A 25,387-nucleotide genomic window follows, 5' to 3' on the forward strand; every position below is an offset into this window, starting at 1 on the left:
TTTACCCATTATCTTTTATAAAACATGTACTGTATTGCCGGTGGGCGGCATATAATCTATTTCATTAACTATGTGGCTAGATAAATAGCAGAGAGTGTGCTCAGCATGGGCAGTAGCCGTGCAGATAGTAGAGGAACTTCACTATTTACCCGGCTGCTGTCTAAACATCTTAACTTTCCTTTAATTATGCCTTATGCAGATTTCAACAGGTACGTACACCAAGTAGAACTGCAAACAAGGGGGAAAACAATTGGCACTGTCTTCTTATGTACGTTATGTGGTTGTGATGTATCTCTATTTCATTCTCAAAAAGTGGCAGCAAATACAGCACATAATTATTGCGATTGAAATAGTCATAGTCCTTGCAGGCCAGGCCGCTCCCTCGTCGCACAGCTCCGCCTGTTTTGCCCTGCCCTTGGTGACCCGCTGCTCTGCCGCTTCATAAGTTCGGCCCGCTCAGTGTCATTTTGTGCCTCCCCTCTTTTCACTCCTACTGTGCTGTGACACTGTAATTTATTGTTCTGTTGCCGCTCTGTTGCCATTTTTGACCCCACCCTTGTGCCCCTGTGATCTATTTTCTCTGCCCTTGGTGACCAGCTGTTCTGCCGCTCAGTGAGTTCTCCCCCCTCCCCCCCTCAGTTTTATTCTGTGCCTCCCCTCTTTTCACTCCTACTGTACTGTGACACTGTATTTTATTGTTCTGTTGCCGCACTGTTGCCGTTTTTGCCCCCCCCCTTGTGCCCCTGTGATCTATTTTCTGTGCCCTTGGTGACCAGCTGCTCTGCCGCTCCGTAGTCCGCCTCCCTCCCCCGCTCATTTTTATTCTGTGCCTCCCCCCTTTTCACTCCTACTGTACTGTGACACTGTATTTTATTGTTCTGTTGCTGCCATTTTGCCTTCTGTTCCCTGCATCCTCCCGCCGCTGCCTCCCTGCGGCCCGCCCCCTCGGTCTCCCATTCGCCGCCCCTCTCCCGCCTCCGAGCTGCTCCTCCCTCCCACTTCTCCTTATATGGCGGCCGCTGTACGGCTGCACCGCTGGCGCGCTGTACATGCCTGGACCGCGGCCAGTGCCAGAACCCCTGGCCCAACGAGCGCCACGACACCGGTTTCTGCTATGATGCCAGCACCCTCCACACACTCAACTCCGGACGAGAACACACCTGCTACCGGGCCACCCCAAAGCGCACCCAAGGACCCTTCACCTGCCGGAACTGCAGCTTCACCAGCATCCGCCCCGCCAAACCTTTGCCCAGGAAAGAACCCAACTCCCTCAGATGCATCCTCCACAACACCCGCTCCGCCCGTAAACATGCTTTTGAACTCTGGGACCTTCTCGACTCAACCTCCCCAGATGTCGCCTTCCTGATGGAGACCTGGCTGAACCCCGCCTCAGCGCCCGACATCGCCATAGCCATCCTGAAGGCTACAAGATCACCCGCAGGGACCGCAACAATGGAGTTGGAGGAGGAATTGCCATCGTCCACAAGAACATCCTCATTGTCAAGACCAACACCAACGACACCCTCAGCATCACCGAACACCTGCACTTCCAGATCCACACCAACCTCAACACCACCCTCAGAGGAACCCTCATCTAGAGACCCCCCGGACCCAGACCACTGTTTAGCTACTCCATCGCCGACTTCATCAGCACACACGCCCTTGCCTCCATGGACTACATCCTCGTCTGGGACCTGAACTTCCACCTCGAGAACAACAACAACACCAACACCACCGCCATGATCGACAACCTCACCAACCTCGGATTCAGACAACTCATGATAACACTCACCCACACTGCCGGGCACACGCTTCACCCCATCTTCTCCGCAAGCCCCCACGTCTCCTTCAACCACACCAATGAACCCCACTGGACCGACCATCACTATATCCACTTCACCTTCAGGAAGCCCACCATGCACCACCACACCCAACAGATGCCTCGGCGCTGCTGGAGCAAAGTCACCGAAGACCAGCTAACCACCAACCTTGCCCAGAGCCCACCCGCCGACCCCACTGACCCCGACACCACTGCCTGCAGCCTCAGTGGATTGATGACTTCGCCAACACCCTCCTCCCGCTCAAGACACCCTCCAACAGCCACACCAGCAAGAAAGCAACCTGGTTCACTGAAGACCTCCAGGCCTCCAAACGAACGTGCCGAAAACTGGAGAACTGGATCCGTGAACTAACACCAGATAGCTACGCAGCCCACAAGAACGCCACCCTCAGACACCATCACCTCATCAGATCCGCCAAAAGGGCCTCATTCAAGGACGGCCTAGATAACAATGCACACAACAGCAAAGAGCTCTTCAACATCGTGAAGGAACTCTCCAACCCCAGCTTCAATACCAACGACATTCCACCTTCGAAAGACCTGTGCGACTCGCTGGCCTCCTTCTTCCACCGCAAGAGCGCCGACATCCACGCTTCAAAGTCACAACCGCCCAGACAACCACCGAGAACTCCGCCCCCACAACCACCACCCGCACCAACTACCTGCTCTCTTGGACCACAAAGCGGTACAAAAGAGGGTGGTGATGGACGGAGCATCTGAACCAATCAAACACTCACACCCAGTCAACAGATCTGGGTTTAATCCATCACCGTTCTTTAGCCCATTCTGCCTCCCCAGTTCAGACATGGCCATATGCAAATCAGTCTGACCCTGTGCCTCATGGGAACAGTCCAGCTCGAACTGCCAAGCCATGCCTTCCCTGGACCGGAAACAACCTTCCGAGGACCGGTTTCTGGCATTTCAGCCGTCTTCAGCCCGGCTTGCTTGAATCCAGTGGCAAAGTGAGCAAGGGCCTCACATCTGAGCATACCCTGCCAACTTATGACGAACAAAGCGGTACAAAAGGGGGTGGTGATGGACGGAGCATCTGAACCAATCAAACACTCACACCCAGTCAACAGATCTGGGTTTAATCCATCACCGTTCTTTAGCCCACTCTGACACCCCAGTTCAGACATGGCCATATGCAAATCAGTCTGACACTGTGCCTCATGGGAACAGTCCAGCTCGAACTGCCAAGCCATGCCTTCCCTGGACCGGAAACAACCTTCTGAGGACCGGTTTCTGGCATTTCAGCCGTCTTCAGCCCGGCTTGCTTGAATCCAGTGGCAAAGTGAGCAAGGGCCTCACATCTGAGCATACCCTGCCAACTTATGACGAACAAAGCGGTACAAAAGGGGGTGGTGATGGACGGAGCATCTGAACCGTTCTTTAGCCCACTCTGACACCCCAGTTCAGACATGGCCATATGCAAATCAGTCTGACACTGTGCCTCATGGGAACAGTCCAGCCCGAACTGCCAAGCCATGCCGTCCCTGGACCGGAAACAAGCTTCCGAGGACCGGTTTCTGGCATTTCAACCGTCTTCAGCCCGGCTTGCTTGAATCCAGTGGCAAAGTGAGCAAGGGACTCAAGTCTGAGCATACCCTGCCAACTTATGGCGAACAAAGCGGTACAAAAGGGGGTGGGGATGGACGGAGCATCTGAACCAATCAAACACTCAAACCCAATCAACAGATCTGGGTTTAATCCATCACCGTTCTTTAGCCCACTCTGCCACCCCAGTTCAGACATGACCATATGCAAATCAGTCTGACTTTGTGCCTCATGGGATCAGTCCAGCCCGTACTGCCAAGCCATGCCTTCCCTGGACCGGAAACAAACTTCCGAGGACCCGTTTCTGGCATTTCAGCCATCTTCAGCCCGGCTTGCTTGCTTGAATGGCAAAGTGAGCAACTTATGGCAAACAAAGCGGTACAAAAGGGGATGTGATGGACGGAGCATCTGAACCAATCAAACACTCACACCCAGTCAACAGATCTCGGTTGAATCCATCACTCTGCCACCCCAGTTCAGACATGGCCATATGCAAATCAGTCTGACCCTGTGCCTCATGGGAACAGTCCAGCCCGAACTGCCACCCCCTTTTGTACCGCTTTGTTCACCATAAGTTGGCAGGGTATGCTCAGACAAGAGTCCTTTGCTCACTTTGCCACTGGATTCGAAACCTGAAATGACCGCCCTCTGCTTCGACCGGAAGGCGTCGCAGGGTCACGTGACGCAGTACTAGGCGGGTGGTGCAACGCTCCCTCCTGTCGCTAGAGGTCAGCACGTCACCAGCAATCTGCATATCCACAATCCTGTGCGCGCCTCATAATGCTGCTTTACTTTCATCCTAAATGCAGGGCTCTTTATGGCACTGAAAACGATAAAGAGCAGACATTTAAGAACGTAGGGGCCAGAGTATCAGCCCGCTAGTAGGAGGACACGCACCGTAGTTAGGCATACTACTTTTCTAAGGGAAGTTTCTGGGTAATTTGCTTCTTATGTGGCACTTTAATAAGCATTGGTAAAATCAATCAATGTAATAAATTGTATCCTTTGAGGAATGCTGGTAGTGTCTGCCTCCCACGTTTGATTGGGCAATAAAAGCAACAACAGAAAAGTGGGGAAGAACTGTGAGGGGGCAGATTTACAATAACTTGACCATCCCTTTACATTAGCAGAGATGCGCCAGTTATTGTGCGCCACAGCTTCGCCACCATGGATGCGCCGTCACGGGGCAAAAACAGCAAAGATGCGTGACGCATCTGTGACGCATCTGTGCCGTAAAGGTGGCTCTTTGCTGGAGTCACGTCGCAAGCGTGATGCAGATCCAGCAATGCTCTAGGGGCCCTATCTGTCCAATGCTGCGTCAATCCTTACGCCTGCTTCAAACAGGTGCAGGGTTTGGACGCAGCATGAATGTAAAAGTGACTCAGTATTTCACTCAGCCACTTTTAGGAGGCGTTCCTGCACCAGAACGCCCCCCCTGCGCCGGAATGCCTCCTTCTGGCGCAGGGCTTTACAATGTGACGCATCTCCCAGATGCGTCACGTTGTAAATACCCCGCACCATGGTGCATCTTTTGCGTCGCCGCTGTGTCACAAAAGTGACACAACGGCGGCGTAAAAGAAGCGCAAGGGGCTTGTAAATCTGCCACTTACTCTACAAGGTGGAAATGTAACTTTTTTTGTATAAATGAGGAGGCATATACTCAAGGGCTTATCGCCAAGTTAGCAGCCAAAGTAGGTGCTAACATCCGATATCACCAATTTCTCTGCGATAGCAACCGCAAAAAGCATCGCCACAGATGAAAACTAGCAAATATCGCTAATGAGATGCAGAGTAGGCGTTCCCGTGCAAAAAGACGCGACAACACACCTTCTTAACATTCTCAACGACCAGCTAAATCCGCTATAAGAACGCAAAACATGCAATAAGACGCTTTAGCAGCAGGAATTTAACACCTGCTCTTACCTGGTGTAAAGTCAGACAACAACCTGAACAAGACAGGGAGCGAGAGAAAGAGAAAGAGGGGGAGAGGGAGAGAGAAAGAGAGGGAGAGAGAGAAAGAGAGGGAGAGAGAGAGCTGACACTGAGGACCCAGGCCTCACTGCTCACCTGCTACCAACGGTGTGTGTCCAACCACGTGCCGGTATACGCTGCAGTCCACCAGGTCCCTTATCTGAAACAGAGTCCGGAGTCATGAATGGCAGAGTCAATACAGTTGCACACGCCATCATCGCTTGCCCGCCCCTGCGCACACTGGCTGGTGCACCCCAGCCCCTCCCACCGCCCAGCGATAATTGCCCGCCCCTGCGCATCCAGGCCTCACTGCTCACCTTCCGACACCGGTGTGTCTCCAAGAGGGCCCACCACATGCCGGTGCAAGCTTCAAGCCTGGGGCCCGCACCCATGGCAGCCTTAGCATCATGCAGCCCCGCAACGCGGGCCACCAGGTCGCACACTTGAGTCTGGGTCTTGATTTCGCAATGGCAGAGATCATATCAGTGCACACAGCATCATCGCAGGCTGCACACCTGCTCAGCCCTTTAGGTGCCACTACCTCTGTCGCCCGAGAGGCAATGCGGAGTGGTGTGGCTCACTGGTTAGAGGTAGCAGACCCGGGAGCAGAGGACAGCCCGGGACCAGGGTTCAATTCCCGACACGGCAGGGTGTTGGACCAGGGCCAGCGGACTCGATAATTCTCGCCTCGGTGCCTACTAACTAGGGATCACACTCGGCAACTCTGGGTATTAGCTTGCCTCATCTCCACAACGGCCCCACACAGACGCCGGGGATGCCTGGTTTCACCTTGGAGATACCCAGTAGGGACCATCTCACAGGGAAAGCCAGGACGGGTTCCCCAGCGGTCTATAGCGCAGAGATACTCCTTCGGGAGTCGATTCTAGCGCGTTAGAAACCCACAATTAATTAAATGCCACGTGGCAGTAGGCGCGCACTGCCCGCTGGCTCAGGCCTACACTGCAGTCCAGCAGGCTCACCAAATCCTTACCAGTCCGGTCCGCCAGGACGGGGTATCATCGCAGGCTGAACACCCGCTTAGCTCTTTAGGTGCCCCTAACTCGGTGCACTGAAAGTCACCATCCTGAAGCGGTACACCTGTGCCAGCCGCAGTGTATCCAGTGCCACCAAGTCTGTGCCCCACAAGTCATGGACCCTTTATGATTGAGTCTTGTGGTGCGGACACCATCATGTCACCTCCGGCACAGGGGAATGTGATGTGGTAGGGCCCTAGTCCCTCATGCATAAATAATAACCGCACGGATACACCCAGATAGAGAGTGGAAATGGTGTCCAGCACGTGCGCCCGGCCCTTTTAATTGGCTGGGCCACATGTCCTGTGAAGCGTGTCCCGGCTGGGTGTGGGGTGGGTCTAAACCAGCCATGAGGGAGTGGCTGTGACATGCTGACAACTAGACCTGTGATCAGCAGATCACTACAGGGAAGACCTGGGACATGGAGCGTTGTCGCCACGCCTGTGAGCGTAAGAGGAGTGGGCTGGCCTGGCGTATGCCAGTCCAACGCAAGGGTGTGAACAATGATCCCGGGGCTCTGGGCCTGGTTCCATCCTGGGCTGAACAAGGAAGTAATAAATACGTGTATCTCTGTTTTAGTGTCGCGCCACCCGGACGGCAATTGGCAATGTATCTCCCTGTGACCCAAGTCCCGCAACATGAGCAAAATGGACATAAGGGGGAACCACTGACCCTACATTCATCCGTACTTCCACACGTGAAAGATCATAGACATGACACATCTGTGTGAATATGAATGTTTAATGCACATTCAGTGGAGTGTTGCAGCTGGGGAGCAGTACAGGGCGATGCAAACCCCACTTTACATTTTTGGCCCGTGGAGGGCCAGCCAGAGTCATTCAGGGAATGACAAGTTCATCAGAAGAGGAAGAGTTCAGTCCGCAGTCTGATTGCTGTGTCATTGGTGACCAAACAGTATTTGGCAGTCCATGTCGAGGTTCAAGGTGAGTGTCGCAGAGTGTATCGAGGGACAGTGGAAGGTGATGATGCAGAGGGCAGAACCAAGCAGAAACCAGCCGTATGGCGGAGATGAATGCTACTGCATCCTGCTTACCACGAAGGCAGATTCATCCGCATCGTCATCCTCTGCTGTTTCAAATTAGATCAGGTTAATGTAGAACTCACCGAGTACAGGGACTATCTGATGCTCTCCAAGATAAACAAATTACAAAAAGATCTTAAGAACTTTTCCCGGGAAAAGGTACATCCATATACTCAGGAAGAGTATGCCCGCCAGAAAATCCAAGAAAATATTAAGGGGAACCAACAGGGACGACCCAGACAGTATACCACTAGTAGTTCCAGTGATGGAAGTGAAAATGAATACCGCCACAAGAAAAGAGGGCGAGGTCGGGGCAAGTGGCGGGGGTTTAGACCACCTATGTTCCACCAGCCAGGCAACCAGTATCAACATCAGGGTTACAACTGGCCAGTAATGGGATACCCACCACCTCCTTCCTTCCCGAATCCTCTATTCGAGGACCCTCATTTTCAGGCGCCCCACTTTCCTCCTGCACAGTTTCAGAACTTTCAGGGGCCTTTTTTAGGGAGAGGCCGGAACAAAGGCAGGGGCAAACAAAGGGGCCCACAACGGGTAACTTGGGAGGATCAGGATCAGGAAATAACACAGAGAGTGACCAGGAGCATGCGCCCGGGACAAGCCGCCAGAATCCCTAGTGGTCAATCTATCCTCTCATGTCCTCACTCCCATCCAGGAACAGCTTTTGAATAAGGGCTTGGGATTCGTTCCCACCAATCACTTGGACCCCTTCATGTTACGTCAGGACTTATCCGTCTTCATTCGAAACTTGAGATTACGGGTCTTTTTTGAAGAAAGTGACTCCGAGGATCCCTTCAAGGAGGATACCCCGTTTCACCCCAAATCGACATTCACTCCTCAATTGGCTCTATTACCTTCGGAGGTGGCCACCTTCGAACAGGCAGTAGTATGTGACCTAGAGAAACTATACACCTCTCAAACTCATTCCTTTTCAAATTTGTCTACTGCAGAAAAAGAGGCCCTGAGGGAACTGACCGACGGTAGGGATATTATTCTAAAACCGGCTGATAAGGGTGTAGCAACTGTACTTCTGGACAGTGATACATACAGGGAGGAATGTCTTCGACTTCTAGCTGATGAGAGAAATTACCAGAAACTCTCTCTAGATCCAACTCGAGAAATCTCTTTAGAAATTGTGACAGCTGTGGAAGAGGCCAGGCCCAATGATTGGATCTCTGAACATGAGGCATTATTCCTTGTGAACAAACATCCTAAAACACCATGGGGCAGACTTATGAAGGCCCTGCGCCGCCGGTGCGTCACTTTTTCCCATGTTAAAAGTGACGCACGAGCAGCGCAAGGCCTTCATAAATCTGCCCCCATATCTATATGTCCTTCCGAAAATCCACAAACCAGCACGACCCCCTCCTGGTAGACCTATTGTCTCCGGGATGGGGTCGTTGCTGGAACCATTGTCACACTTTTGTAATTTCTACCTCAAACCTTTGGTCCAGACACTCCCCGCTTATCTCAGGGATACTTTAGATATCTGGAACCACCTTAAAGACATGCCTTTCGACCGTGACATCATCAAAACTATTTGATTATATGTACTTGTACATTGTCAACTCACATTTCCCTGTTCAGGGCTTAGTATGTCAATTAGGGATGGACTGAACTGGGACGCCAATGGCACAGAACTGGATGGTGCCTCGGGCCCCAACTGTGTCACATTTCTAAATGCACAGGTCGCATTTAGGCTACGCGCATCGGCATTAGGGAATGACAAATTGTAATTTCCTAAATGCATTCGCAATATAGGTAATCGTAAAAAATTGCAATTACCTAATTTGCAAATACAAAGCCTTTCATGCTTCAGAAAAGTCCTTTTTGCTCTCGCGAGGGCAAAAATGCTTGATGTATGTGGCTCTTGGTCTTCTAAAGCTATATCTCTGGGTTTTTTTATGTTCAGAATAATTTTATTGAATTTTTAATAAGTGACATAAAAAGACATTACAAAAATACATTACATATCAATAAAACCAATCAGTCCATCAATACAAATAATAAACGAAGCAAAATTAGTCAAGAAATTACAATCAGCAAAATAATCAATCAAGGAAGAAATAAAATCATGGGAAGGAGAAGGGAAAGGGGGGAGGAAGAGTGGACATATTAAATCAGCGCATAAGGACCATTAGAGTTACTATTAGCATCTAAATATTGAATAAACATCATATTGTGAAAATAAGACATAAACATATTAAAAACTATAGTTGTAATAACAAATATGAGTCAATAGGTGACCAGAAAGATTGATAAGAAAGCTGGTTATGATTAACACCATGTAATGATAATTGAGCACCTCTTCTTGTGAAAATGATCCATGACCACCAAGCCTGAACAGAGAGAGAAGAAGCGCCTTTCCAACAAAAAGTAATAGATTTTAACGCAGCTGAAATTAGGAAATTGAACAATTTTGCTTCAGAATCTTGAAGAGGATGAATAAGCACAACTGATTTACAAACTAACAATTTATAAGAAAGAACATCCTGAATAGGTAAAATTTTCAACAAAACATCCCAAACTTCAGACCAAAATGTTGAAATGATGTGGCAATCAAAGAACATGTGACGCAAGGACCCAGGACGTAAATGACAGTGCCAACAAACATCAGATGGAAGTAATTTAGCTCGATGCAGGCGTAATGGAGTCCATAAGGAATTAAACAAAATATGTGCATTAGTCTGGTAGAGCGACACCGGTAACCACCCAGAAATGCTATTAAGCCAAATAGCTTTCCAAGAGTCATCGGGTAAATGAATGGAAAGTTCAGAGTTCCAAAATGTTGAAATTATAATAATATTGTTACCTAATGAAGTAGCAAATTGTTTATACAAAATTTAAACAGCTTTTGAGGATGAAGAAACAACGTGAAGATAAATGATCAAATCAGTCGTAACCGTAGAAGGAACACCATTTGGAAAAGAGTCTAAAATTGAATTACATAGAAATTTATATTTAACTACATCATTCTTAGGCAACTTAAATTTTGATTGCAATTTGTCAAAAGGAATAAAGGCATTATCACAGAATATATCTTTAAGGTAAAATATGAATTCCAAAAATTTATATTTCTATTCAGCTTAATAATAGCACTATGCCAGAACGATACATGCAGTGTAGAACTTAAAGGAGAAACAAAATTGATATCTAAATCATTAAAAATTAATCTTGATGATTTGAGTATGGATGAATGGTGCACAACAGTAGATTTATGAGACATTGTGAGTAAGGAGGGTAATGGAAAATAAGCAACAAGTGATTTTTCTATATCAAACCAAATAGGAGGTTTAACTATAGGGGAAATAGTGAACCACAAGGAACTTTGTTTCTAAATAAATGCTTTATGATAAGGAAGAAAATCAGGGAGGCCAAATCCTGCATGACACTTAGGTATTTTTAATTTTCTATAAGTAATCCGAGGAGGCTTATTAATCCATAGAAATGTAGATAACAATTTATCAATATCTTTGTAAAATTTTAATGGAAATTGGGTGGGTATCATAGCAAGGGAATCAAATATTTTAGGAGCAATATTCATTTTTATAGATTCCATTCTCCCCACCACGTGCGATGAAGAGAAGACCATTTAGAAGTTTTATGTTTAACATAGTCAAGTATAAATTTACTATTTAATTTTAACGTGGAAGATAAGGAGGATGAAAATAAAATACCTAGATATTTCAGTTTGTCTCTTTGCCAGACAATATCAGATAAGGGCAACATAGCAGATGTACAGAGAATATTTAAAGGGAAAAATTCTGTTTTACTAACGTTAAGTTTGTAACTTGAGATTGCAGAATATTTGGCAATAATATCTAATAATTAGGGAACAGATGAGATGGGATTACTAATAAACAACACACATCATCTGCATAGGTTAAAGTTTTAATAGTGACATCTTTAATTGTAATACCTTGAATATCAGTGCAATTACATATATAATTAAGAAAAGGTTCAATTCCCAGCAAAAATAATACCGGACAAAGGGGACAACCCTGTCGTGTTCCTCTAAAAAGGGAGAACTGAGTAGAAATGTGGCCATTGATAAATAAACGAGCAGTGGGGGCATAATATAATGCAGAAATCATACGAATAAAAGAGAGACCAAAATTAAATGACAGCAAAGTTTGAAATAAGAATTGCCAATGAATTTTATCAAAGGCTTTTTCTGCGTCCAAAGCCATAACCCCAGCGGGGACAAAAAGGGTAGGACTTTGTTCAATAACATGTACTAATGTTCTAGTGTTATTAGCTGAGTGTCTATTTTTCATGAATCCAGATTGATCGAGGTGAATAATAGAATGGAGTACAGGAGCTGATCTAGAGGCAAGGATTTTAGCATATAATTTACAGTCCTGATTTATTAAGGATATAGGACGATAATTGGAAACTAGGGTAGGATCTTTATCAGGCTTGGGAAGTACAATAATTAAAGCATCAGCAAAAGAGCCTGAAATGGTTCCAGAAGAGCCACAGTGAGAAAAAAGCTGAAATAAATAAGGTAAAAGATGAGGTTGAAATTCTTTGTAAAATCCATCAGGGATACCATCAGGGCCTTGAGATTTATTCTTTTTAAGTGAATCAATGGCTTTCAAAATTTCATCATTAGTAATGGGCAGATCCAATCCAGTCCTATCTGCGGGAGAAATTTGTGGTAAGTCATACGTATTCAAAAAGGCATCAATTAATGAACTGTCACACAAATCTGGTTTGTTGTATAAGTTTGAACACTTTAAAACCCTGTATAAACCACACAATCGGGACCAATTGGTGACCCCATCAGAAGTTATAATGTACCAACCCAATGAAAGTGTAGCTCCCATGAATGGATTCACTTTGGCAGAAGTTAGTATGGCAATCATGGCCCTGGCTGCTGAAAAGGCGCCAGGTCTAGATAGGTTGCCAGGGGACCTATACAAACATGAAGTTAAAATTTGGGCCCCGTACCTTAGGGTGCTGTTCCTCGCGATTTTGAATGGCATGACAATCCCCCCAACTTGGTTGGGGGCAGAGATAGTCCCAATTTTCAAGAAACGATCACCTCTGCTCCCAGTCAACTATAGGCCAATAAGCCTGATAGACGTTTCACAAAAGCTGTTCGCCAGGCTGCTGTTGGACCGCCTGTTGGAATGGATGAGGGAATATGATATCCTGAGTCCCTTCCAAGCGGGCTTTAGGGAGAAAGTCTCAACTATAGATCAGGTCTTTCGGCTTGTCCTCATTTTTTGGAAAACGGTGCAGTTGGAGGGTGGCAGCCTCTACACTGTATTCGTGGACCTGAGGGCGGCCTTCGACCTGGTCCCCCGCAAAAAGCTCTGGGAGGTGTTGGCCAAACTGGGGGTACCTGAGGGTTTGCTGGAGATGATTGTTCGTCTCCATACTGCCAATTTTGCGCAGGTGAGGTGTGGCAAGGAGGGAGCCCTGTCAAATAGGTTCCCCGTTGGCAGGGGGGTGAGACAGGGTTGTGTGCTCGCACCAACCCTGTTTTGCCTCTACGTCAACGGGGTTATCTCACACCTAAACGGGGTTGCTAACTCCGATGCTCCCAAGCTGGCGGGCGCCAGGGTGCCGGCGATCATGTTCGCCGATGACACCCTGTTGCTTTCAAAGTCTGCAACGGGCATCCAGCGTGTTCTTGATGGCTTCGCGGACTTCTGTGGGGAACATGGTCTAGAAATTAACACCTCAAAGACCAAATTTATGGTGTTTAACCCCGCACCGAAATTCCGCTTTAGCCCTAAAATCGGACAAAGCAGACTCGAAAGGGTGAAAACGTTCGAGTACCTTGGAGTCATGCTAAATGATAGACTGACCTGGAGTACGCACCAGGAGAAAGCACTCCTCAAATTGATTCAATATTCGGGGGGTACCATGAATCTCCTGGGTAATAACAAATCATCCATTCGGCCCGTTGGTCCTCCTATACAGATCTACAAGGCACAGGCAAGGGGGGCTGCCATGTATGGGTGCGAGCTTTGGGGGCATGCAGTAATATTAGATCTGGTAAAGGAGGAGAACAAATTCATTCGGAGGGTTGTAGGACTCCCCTCCAGAACGCCTCTTGTTCCTTTAAGGTTAGACCTAGGGATGCGACCATTAGATGAAGAACTGGCTCTTCGCCCCCTGGCTTACTGGCGCAGGCTGTGGGCAATTCCAGAATTGGCCAGCTACAGACAGGGATTACAGGAGGTGCTCGCTATGCCTAACGCTGGGAAAATGAAATGGCTGAAATTCATCAAATCAGAGTTGGAGGGTCTGGGACTCTCAAAGATGTGGTCTGATCCTCTAACCATTTGCCCACTTTTTCCCAAAAAGAAACTAGCAAAGGTATACCATGATAGTAAACTAATGGAACTCTTACAGCACCAAAAACCTGGCTCACTAACCGAGTCTTTTCTATGCATTAAGGATACGTACAGCTTTGAACCAGTTCTAGATAAACTGTATCCTCCCTTACTTAGGAAACTATATTTGCAATGGAGGCATGGGTCCCTCCCACTTCGAGCATTCACTAGTAAGTGGAGTGAACAACCAGTCAGCATGTGTCCAGCTTGTAGAATGTCCGATGAGTCTGAACTCCATATACTCTTTTTTTGCCCTGTCTACCGTGGGATTCGCAAGAAATTGATAGTTCCCCTATGCAGAAACTTGGGATTTGGAGAGTGTTTGACTGCCTTTAGAGTTCTGAAATCAAATCTGTCGGATTACATTGTTTTTGCAGTGGCCAAATATTTGGGTGCCATTTGGTTTCTGAGAAGAAAATGCTTTAAGGCTGGCCACTGACTCTAATGTACCAAGGACATGTCATTATACCATGAAACTCTGCTTTTAACGACCATGGATGATCTTATAAAGTATAAATGTTATCTTTTAATAATCTTATGGATGTTATAAATGTCTTTTATGGTGAAAAATGTTACCGAAATAAAGATTTATGAAATGAAATGAATACAAATCAAGAAACTCATTAACAATATCATTATGGGACAACGCAATCTTACCCAGAGGACCATGAATTGAGGTAATCTGTGTTTTATCTCTTTTAATGCGTAAGTAATTTGCAAGGAGTTTGCCAGACTTATTGGAATTAAAACAAAATCTAGCATTTGATTTAGCAAGTTGAACCCCAGCTCTTTTACTAAGGATAGAATTGAATTCATAACAAAGTTTTTGTAATTCAGTTTTGTATTGGGGATTATTAGAAGTAATAAATAACCGTTCAAATTTTGCTATTTGTTTCTCCAAATGTTTAATATTAGCATTAAACAATTTTTTCTCATGAGCCATAATAGAGATTGTAGCGCCTCTAATGTAAGCTTTAAATGCGTCCCATCTATTGATTACAGAAGTAGAGTTTTCTGGATTAAACAAAAAATAGTCTTGAATAGCTTGTAATAGTTTAGGTTTATTATGCTCGTTAAGAGCAATACCAGTATTCATACGCCATCTGGTTTGCTTAGTAAAATTGGATGAAATATTTAAAATAAAAGAAATGAAAGCATGATCTGATATGTCAATATTACCAATAACCGGGGAAGTTGCAGTTTGAATAAGAGATGGAGAAATTAAAAAATAATCAATTCGCGAGTGGGAATTATGAGGGTTGGAGAAAAAGGTAAAACATTTTTCAGTAGGGAAGTGGAGTCGCCAAATGTCAGCTAATTTGGTAGTTTGAGTAAACAATTTAAAGGCATGAAACACCTTAGGGGGGCGAAATCTAGTGGTAGACAACCTATCTAACAATGGGTCAGCAATAACATTAAAATCGCCCCCAACAATCATAGGAACGTTACCCAACTTTAAAACTACAGTAGTGATATTAGACCAAAAAGTGGGATCATCCGCTGTAGGGCCATAAATATTAAATAAAAATAAAATAGAATCAAGAATTTTAATTTTAACTATTATATATCTACCCTCGGAATCTGAAATTTTATTCAAAACCTGAGAATGGAACCGTTTCGCAAGGAAAATAGCGACTCCATTTTTCTTTCCATTAGCCGGTGAGGAAACAATAGTGTCTTCCCATTTTTTATTCATACAATGTAGTATCTTATCTTCAATATGGGTCTCTTGAATAAAATATAGAAAAAGTTTTGATCCCTATGCACTCGTTTTTACTTGAAAATAAACTTTCTTGATTTTTAGTGGCCTGACACTTGTCACACAATGCTTAGTCGTGCCTTAGTAAATAGTAACCAATGTGTGGAGGTTGAATCACCTTTCACATGAGTGTGCGCTCAGGTTGACATGAAACTAGAATGTTTCTTCTCCAGTTTTTCGAAATACTTTAAAAAATATAGAATCACAAGATATGTCATGAAATCATTTCCGTTTTTATTCGCTGATCATTTTCTTTCCTTATTTCATATCATAAGGGTATGTCAACATGTTCATCTAGCAATCCATTTATGAACATTATCCTTTCGCCCAATGCATTTCGGGTCAGTAGATAAGACCCTTCATCAGGGGCCTAAAAATGAATTAATACAGGACCTTAGCAAACAGTACAGGTCAAAATATACAATATGATTATCTTGAGTGGCGTGTCAAAACAAACAAATATAGGTGAAATGAGTATGACCAGTAACGGAGTGAACACGCTTTAAAGGGAAGTGCAAGGAAATTATGCATGCTATGTTAACTTAAGAGTGGAGAAGATGTGTGCTAACGATACTCTATTAGTTATGGTGATAATAGTGCATGTGTCGTTAGCAAAATGAGTGGACAGTGAACTGGCTCCGGTTACGGGGAATACACCATAATGTTGACGAGTGGCGGTAATCAAATGAAGTGCACTAATATCGTGATGGTTAAACTAAGAAACAGCGTGCAAATTGAAAAATGAGAAGAGACTTACTGAAAATCAACGTGATAGTTCACCCAGGACGTGAAACGCTTGCCAAATGTTCGCCGTTGAGGGATAGTTCAGAGGGACGGATATAGCGATCACGTGATATGAGTATTCGGACTTCAATGAAAGTCGAAAACAGACTATGCGAAAGATATAGAGTAGTAAACGTGCGTGATGCAAAAGGCGCTAAATGAGAATGACAACGAGTGTATATGGGAAGAGTGTTTTGATATCGGTATAATGAATTCCGAAATCAACTAATCGGGAAGTTTCTCTAAAAATAAAACCTAATGAAAGAAAAACTAACTACTAGGTCATGTGATCAGAGTGAAAAGACTACAATGGAAATGAAAGAGTGTGTGCCGAGTTCACATAGATAAGAACAAACAAAGTAATCAATACATCATAGTGATCGAATTTAGGTGACATTTATGTAAGGTTAATATAAAATTAAATAAAATGGAGTAACATAAAATAAAGTATGAAAAAGATGACCAATAAAACACAATGTATGTTTCAATCATTAGCAAATAGGCATTTCATGCGTAAATGGTAATCAGTCAGTTACTGCGGGAAGCAGTGTAGTCCTTAATTGATGCTATCTATAAAAAGAAGGAGTATTCGATACGGTCGTTCATTCCAATAGGTTGTAAAGTATTCAGTTTTTTTATCCTGAAAAAGTCTGCTTTTAGTCTCTGTTTTGTGGGGTCCATGTCATTGCGTTGCGGAATTGCCTCCAAAATCGTGAATCTCAGTTGGGATATTTGATGTTTTGCCTCAATCCAATGGGTAGCGATAGTGGATTTGGTGTTGTGTAAACGAATATTGCTTTTGTGCTCTGTTATGCGCACTTTGATTTTTCTTTCAGTTTGGCCTACGTAAGTTTTTCCGCAGGGGCATTTGATTGCGTAAATGGTATTTTTGGTATCACATGTACTAGTGTGTTGTAACTATTTCATATCCTTGAGTTGGATGCATTAATTTATTACCGACCAAAACATTGTTGCAGTAGGTGCAGTTGAGACACTTAGACATTCCTTTGTAAATTGTTTTTTGACTTTTTCTGGTCGTCAATATTTCCACTGGACGGACCACAGCTGCGTCCACTTCAGCTTCAGGAGAACCACGATCCACCACCACCAACACCAGGTTGCACGCAGAAGCTGGAACAAGATCACAGCCGACCAGCTCATCGCATCCCTAAGCCAGCGCCCACCCACCAGCTCAGCGGACCCTAGCCAGGCCGCCAACAACCTCACGAAGTGGATCAGCAACTGCGCAGACGACCTCGCCCCTCTGAGGACCCCTCCCAGCAGACCCGGCAGCAAGAAAGCATTCGTACGATGAACTCCATCCACTCCGGAACTCCAACCGACCCTTGCCCCTCCACGCCTTTAACAAAGTCGACGCTGTCATCGCACCCCATCTGCAGGACATCATCAACACCTCCTTTGACACCACCACCTTCCCGGAGAGCTGGAAGCACGCCGAACTCAGCGCTCTACTGAAGAAACCATCAGCGGACCCCACCGAACTCAAAAACTACCGTCCAATCTCGCTCCTCCCGTTTCCGGCCAAAGTCATCGAGAAGACCGTCAACAAGCAGCTGGCCGCCTTTCTGGAGACAAACGGATCCCTCGACCTCTCGCAGTCTGTCTTCCGGGCCAACCACAGCACCGAGACCGCCCTCATCGCAGCCACGGATGACATCCGAGCCCTGCTGGACAACGGGGAAACAGCGGCCCTCATCCTCCTGGACATCTCCGCGGCGTTCGACACTGTCTGCCACCGCACCCTAGCGCAGTGCCTCGGCAACATCGGAATCCAGGAGAAGGCACTAGACTGGATCATCTACTTCCTCGCCGGAAGGACACAGAGAGTCCGCCTATCCCCGTTCAGATCAGAAGCCACCAAAGTCATCTGCGGCGTTCCTCAATGCTCCTCGCTCAGCCCCACCCTCTTCAATGTCTACATGAGCCCCCTTGTGGCCATCGCACGCCAACGCAACCTCAACATCATCTCCTACGCCGACGACACCCAGCTGATCCTCTCCCTCACCAACGACCCCTCCACCGCCAGAACCAACCTACACGAAGGGATGAAAGACGTAGCCGAGTGGATGATGAACAGCCGCCTGAAACTGAACTCAGACAAGACGGAAGTTCTCATCCTGGGCTCCTCGCCCTCTGCCTGTGACGACTCTGGTGGCCCCCCGCCCTAGGCAGCGCACCCAAACCAACAGACCACGCACGCAACCTGGGCTTCATCCTGGACTCCTCCCTCTCCATGACCAGACAAGTTAACGCCGTCTCCTCGTCTTGCTTTAACATCCTACGCATGCTACGTAAGATCTTCCGGTGGATCCCCACCTAGACCAGGAAGACGATCACCAAGGCCCTCGTCACCAGCCGACTGGACTACGGCAACGCCCTCTACGCCGGAACCACCGCCAAGCTCCAGAAGAGACTCCAGCGGATCCAGAACGCCTCAGCAAGACTCATCCTCGACATCCCCCAACACAGCCACATCTCCAAACACCTGAGAGATCTGCACTGGCTCCCGGTCAACAAGAGAATCAACTTCCGGTTCCTCACCCACGCACACAAAGCCCTACACAACCAAGGCCCAAGATACCTTAACAGCCGCCTCAACTTCTACACTCCCACTCGCCAGCTTCAGTCGACCAGCCACGCCCTCGCCGCCGTCCCCCGCATCCAAAGAGCCACCACAGGAGGAAGGTCCTTCTCCTACCTGGCCGCCAAGACCTGGAACACCCTCCCGATCCACCTCCGCATGACCCAAGACCACCTCGCCTTCAGGAAGCAGCTCAAGACCTGGCTGTTCGAGCAGTAGCGGACCCCCCTCCACCAAGCGCCTTGAGACCTTCCGGGTGAGTAGTGCGCTATATAAATGCTTTGATTGATTGATTGATTTCAAGTTTTTTGATCTCTGGAATGCAAATGTGATGTGTTCATTGAAAAGGCCTTTTAGATCTGGTTCCATATTGATTAAGCTCCAATGTTTGTTGATTATTCTTTTTATCTGCATGGCCTCTGTGGAGTATTTTAACACACATACCGTTTTCTCTTCTGAAGTAGTGGTTTTTGGTAGAAGTAGATTTTCTCTTGGGAGTGCAGCTTTCCTTATCAAGACAAGATGATGATGGCGCAGTACTTTGAATATCATTTGCCTAGGTTTAGTATGGCGAGGGTTGCGATGAGAAGGGATTCTATGGGCCTTATCCACTTCAAATTTTTCTGGAAACTTGAGGTTCAAAAAACCAGGAAGCAAAGATTCCAAATACAAGCGACAATTAGAACCCTCAACTTCTTCAGGCAAATTAAAAATGCGAAGGTTGTACTGCCTATTTCGATTTTCCAAATCCAAAAGTTGAGCGTGCATAGGAAGAATTTTAGCCACTAGAGGTGAGAAAGCGTCAACTTTACTTTTATTATCCTGTATTTTGATGGAATTATCAGAAATTTTCATTGATAAAGAAGCCATATCTTTGCGCACACTTTTAATGTCAGAGGCAATAGCGTCAGTATTAATACGTAGAGCCTGAATTTCTTCCAAAATTAGGGAAAGAGAAGGTTCAGATGACTCCACCGCTTTAGACTTAACTGAAGGAGGGGAAACTTGCTGTCTCCGTTTATTGTTGACTGGAGTTTTATTTTCCATTGTGAGGTGAAAAAAAGCACAATAGTCTAAAGTAAAACACGAAAGTGAATTAAAAGAGTAATAATGTGAAGAAAGCAGTGAAAAACTCTTGAAAGTCACTGGTGCAGCAGCTAAATCAGACTGTGGGGCGTGGCTAGGCCTAAGCCAGGCCCTTTCCTGAGAAGCACTCCTCCCCCTGAGCATACAAAGCAGGCATTACCTTGAAGAGAGGCTGGGAGCAGGAACCAGGAGGCAGGAAACCAGACCTCCGATGTAAGAAACTGCTGGAAAATCGCAATACAGGTATGTATTGGAAAAGCAGTAAACTGAATGTTTTCATATGTGCTTGAAGTGAAATTCCCAAAACGTGCGCACTGAAAATAACAAGAGACAAAAAAGGGGTTCCAAATCCCCAAATAGCAAAGAAAGCTTTGGGGATTTGTTGCTAGGTTAACAATAAAACACTTTAAAATATAAGCTCTTCGTAAGGAAGGAAGAAAGGAAAGAGGATAAAGGCATTCAAGCAGCATGCACGGCGCTGCTCGATCCAGAGGCAATACTCCATGGGAGTTAACTTGACCCTACCAGGTAGGCCGCTCCCCCTCCGCACAGCACCGCCTGTGTGTCCCTGCCCCAGCCGCCGCTGCTGAGGAAGCTTGAGGCCCCCCTCTCTGTCTCTGTGTCTCTCTGCCCGTCTTTGCCTTTTGGTCCTTAAGCTGCCCCTGTAACCCTCTGCCCTTTTTAGGTCTCGTGTTGGACTGTGCATGCGCCGCGTGCGCTGTCTCAGCGGGACTAAAGTAATGTAAATGTTGAGTGAAACTCCGCCTATTGCCAGCTAATATGTGCTGCTGCTTGCCATTTGCTGAACATTGCATTGCTCTTTCTTATCTTGCTTATGGTTGGTTTGGGACGCAAAACGTCACTTCCTTTGTGCTGCCGTTTAGCAGGAAGCAGTTCCGACTAACTACTGTTTAGTTACGCTGCTGGGCTGTAATCAGTCTATTTAGGGACTACTTTTTCTTAGCGCAGATCCCGTTTTAGGGCCGCCATCTGCGTCTTCTTACTTATGGAGGTTTTGCCCTCCCCTAGCCCCCATCAAGCTCTTCTGTTCCACTGGCACGCTCGCGGCTCCCATTTCACGGCCGCTGTTTATTTTATTTTTTTGGGCGCCTCCCCCGATCCCATGTGCGAAGGTGGCAGGGCTCGCTAACCCCGGGATGTACTCCGCTGGCGCTGCTCTGACTAATCTCAGTCAGCGTCCAAGGGAGGAGGGGGCTTTCTGCTTCGTCATTTTGCTCGCGGCTCCCATTTCAGGGCCCGTCTGCCCGAGAAAGAATTGAAAGTATGCCGACCGGACACGTCATGGGGATTGCGGGTAAAAGCAGGCCGGTTAGATCTCTTTTTGTCTGGATAAGCAGGTTTTGTGTAGAGGGCTATACCGGCTATTAAAGGCCCTCTCCAGCATTCAGCTCGGGCCTTTAACAAGGGAGAGGGACTTTAATAGCCGGTATAGCCCAGCTACGAAGGGCTATAAGACTATTAGAACATTCTGCCACTAGAGGACAGAATGTTCTAACAAAAAAGAACAAAGCCTTATGGGAGCTGTGAACAAAGAAGCATTGGAATGATGGAGCTCCGGGCTTATACCAGCCATTATCATTGAGCTCCCAACATTCCAATGTTCTAATGAGTGTTAACCATTCACCACTCGCTTTCTCTAAATGTAGATGCAAGTGCCACGCGGTGTATTTAGAAGTCCTTGAGTGGCAGAAAGAATAAATCACAACTCCACTTGGGTCGGAGCCACCTCCTCGTGCTTCAGCGTTCGCCCAAACATGCCGCCAGCAGTGATCCCTCCTGCAGGCATCTCACTGAGCCGCATTACAGAATGAATGATGTTGTTGATGTTGACCGGCGACTCCCAAAGGGTTAATATCTGCAGCATACTCAAGTGGCACTTTGACAGCGTCTTTCCCGTGAGCGTTTGCTTCAGGGCGCTTTGGAGAGACAAGTGACACGACGAAAAGTTTGGAAAAGACCGGTTTTAATCAGTTCTAATAAACACTAAGAACAGAAAATGAATTCCACAGGAAAGATCCTCATCTGCTGCTCTTAAGAGACTTTTCAATGCCAGTGCTTAATTTGTAAAAATAAATAGTGCCAGGGCTCTCCTCAGGAGGCCGCTGCAGCTTGCACCACACATTGCCCCTGCTGGTGCTGCCTATGATAGCAACAACACAACTGCTAACTATCACAATCTTGCAAGCGTAACAATTCGGCCTATTCCAGGCCCCCAAAGCTATAAGAATGGTTTGGGCGGCAAGTAATAGTCATTTTTATTGTATACTGAATTAATAATTGACTGTTGTTGTGGTCATCTCAGACAGCACCACTTTGTGGCACACTGCTACAAGCGCTGCTGGTGTTGACAATTAAGTTCTGGTGCTGTGCACTGGAAACCTCCGGCTCAAATTAAGCACTGTTCAAATCTAATCAGGGTCAGACTGGCCTATTGGGAAATCATGGTAGCATGTTAGTATGAATGGTGGAAAGAGTATTTGTATACATGAAGCTTTAAGGAGGTTTTTTTTAAAGTTAATTAAATTGTTTATCGTTGCTTTTAGGATAAAAGGCTGGAGAATTGCCTATCTAAGATATCTCTTCTTGTATTTCAGATATTTTAAATATTTTGTGGGATTCAACTATTGTATCCTGAAGGTGTTGGCTTCCAAATATCTTGCCCACCGAAACGCGTCGATGCCCTTTTTATATTTGAGTGAAAGTACTTTAAGTTTGATGATAACAACTCTGGTGGAAAATTATTTTAAATATCAGAGTAGGATTACATATGTCACTACTGTACTTACCTCATGCTAATTGGATTCATCAATTCCTTTGGCTTTTGTTTCCCACTTGTGTTTTATAATGAATTTCTAATGTGTATTAATATTTGTTGATGAAGAACTTTGCTCAATATTTGGTATATTTGATGTCAAGAAAAGATAAGCATTTTTTAATCAATTTGTGATTTAATAAATTGTCTTTTTTAATCCTTCTTTTTTGCTCTTGTATACATGAGGTGTGGTCATAAAGTGTGCTCAATATATAAAGCTGTGCCCAAAAGGGAACTTTTATTTGACAATCTATTGGGAAATCAGGCAGTGCCTGATGGGCTGATATGAAAGGTCAGTATATGGGCCGGTGTTTTGACTGCTTGTTTTTTTTTGCAGACATTCACCGCAGCCTCTGGCCAGTGCGAACTGATCCACTCTTCCTGGCTCCCTCGACTCCCGTCCACTTCCTTCCACGCAAGTCACGAGTTTGTTGCAGAGAGAAATACACTTCCCGTCGGAGGAATGTGTTTTTTCAGAGCAGAATTGTTAACGTCATCGCATAACACCTAAATCGTATTTAATATCGGTATAAAGCCGAAAATTTTATTTGCCAATTAAGGACTGGAGTGTCAGCAAATCATGTTTTCTTGAAAATAAGGCGCACTTCGAAGTAAGAGAGTATGTGTCTGTGTGCTTGCTTCTTTGCGCATATGTACATTTCTTTCTTGCAGGCAACATGCAGTTCTTTTACAGGATAAGTAAACATACATATATTGTTCGGCTTTAAAATAATTTCTTCCTCTAAGAGTGAGAAGTATCGTACGCTTCGCTGAAAAATAATCTGTAGTATCCTGCATATTATACTGTAAGGTGTTTTACCAGCCCTGCTCTGCCAGTGCCTGTGTTCTGACTCATTAGATGTTGGAGTCTGATGATGCCTCGGAATGTTGGGACTGAGGGAGGCAGTGAGACTGTTGGTCATATGCTGAGCAGCTGACAGGCAGCTCCTGGTGGGGCTCTGATCTACCACATATCTACATGATGTCCTGTACCTTGCAACCTGTTATCTTCATAAAATAAATCATCTTGAAATACTACCTTCCTGAGTGGACCTTCTTCACTACATATTTTGGCGACTAGGTGACGAAGAACCTACAGCTACAAGCAAATCTCAGGTACCTGATTTAAAAGTGGACCTGGAGATGGCGCAAAATAACGAAACTACAGTGGCAACAACTACAATTTACAGAAGAAGAGGTAACCACAAGAAGGAATTAACTACGAAGAAGAAAAAACGCGTTTCCTACACAGTACAATGAAGACAACTGCAAGGAAGAAACAAGAACTTCAAAGAAAAGAAAAAAAAGACATTTCCCTACACAGGGGTGGGAATAGGTGTTCCCCCGTTTGCCCACACATATGTGCCTGTTCACATTATTTTTACCCTACAAAGGGATGGGAATGGGTTCTAGCCCCGTTTGCCAATATACATTTGCCTACTTAGGTAACATACGAATTTTAGCCTTACAAGGGCACTGTAGCTAGGGTCACAGCCCTTCCTACTTGTACACGAGTATCCTCACACAGGGAACAGTGTTATGGGTTACAGTCCCATGTAAATTTAAATTTTACCTTCACATAGGGCTTATTATGGGTCACAGTCCCATTTACATTTTACCCTCACACAGGGCTTATTATGGGTCACAGTCCCATTTACATTTACATGGTCACCCTACATAGGGCGTTACATGGGTTTCAGTCCCATTTACAGTGCTCCTCACACTCTTGCACAGGAGTAGAGGACGGTCATGGGTTTTAGTCGCTCTGACTGTTATTGTCTATTTATATTTTGTAATTTTGCTGTTTTGAATAACGCAATGCTACACTTACATCGTATTTATATTGTTTATTGAAAACAGAGGGAAGTTGTAGTTATGCTGTTTGTATCTACTTTGCCTCTTCTCTGTTTTCCTATTCGTCCAGCTTTCCTCGTGGTGTCATTCTCATTGCCATCCCTGGTTTCTGGATCTACATGTCTTGTTGTCGTCTTTTGCCTCCTAGCTTTCTTTCATTCTTTTTTACTCTTTTCTCACCTGTTCCGGAGGAAATCTGTTACTCCCTCTTTCCTGTGCCTGTGTGGAGGCTTGTGTCAGTTTTCCATCGTGCCTTGTTCTTTCTTCCCTTTCTTGCCTGCCTGGCCAGTGGGTGTGTTCGGCGGTCAGTCCTTGGTGCGTGTTAGTTCTTCTGCCCCATGATGTTTCCATTTTCTGATTACTTGTTTTTTCCTCATCTTTTCTATGTCTGTGAGCCTGGGTTATCTCTATTGGTTCCGTATTACTCTTCTCTTCCTCCTCCTCTTATTCTTCCACCTGTCTCTTCACGTTGCTTTGCTTACACCTTTCCTTGTCGTTGTTTCTGTTCCTCTGCTTTTCTTCCTTGTTATCCCTTCCTTGGTTCTCGCTCACTAGTTGTTATTCACGTAGTGGTTTAATGCTTCTGTTAGAACGAAAGGGGATATGTAGTATCCTGCATATTATACTGTAAGGTGTTTTACCAGCCCTGCTCTGCCAG

This window comes from Lissotriton helveticus (genome assembly GCF_964261635.1).
Source record: "Lissotriton helveticus chromosome 1_1 unlocalized genomic scaffold, aLisHel1.1 SUPER_1_unloc_4, whole genome shotgun sequence".
NCBI lineage: Eukaryota > Metazoa > Chordata > Amphibia > Caudata > Salamandridae > Lissotriton > Lissotriton helveticus.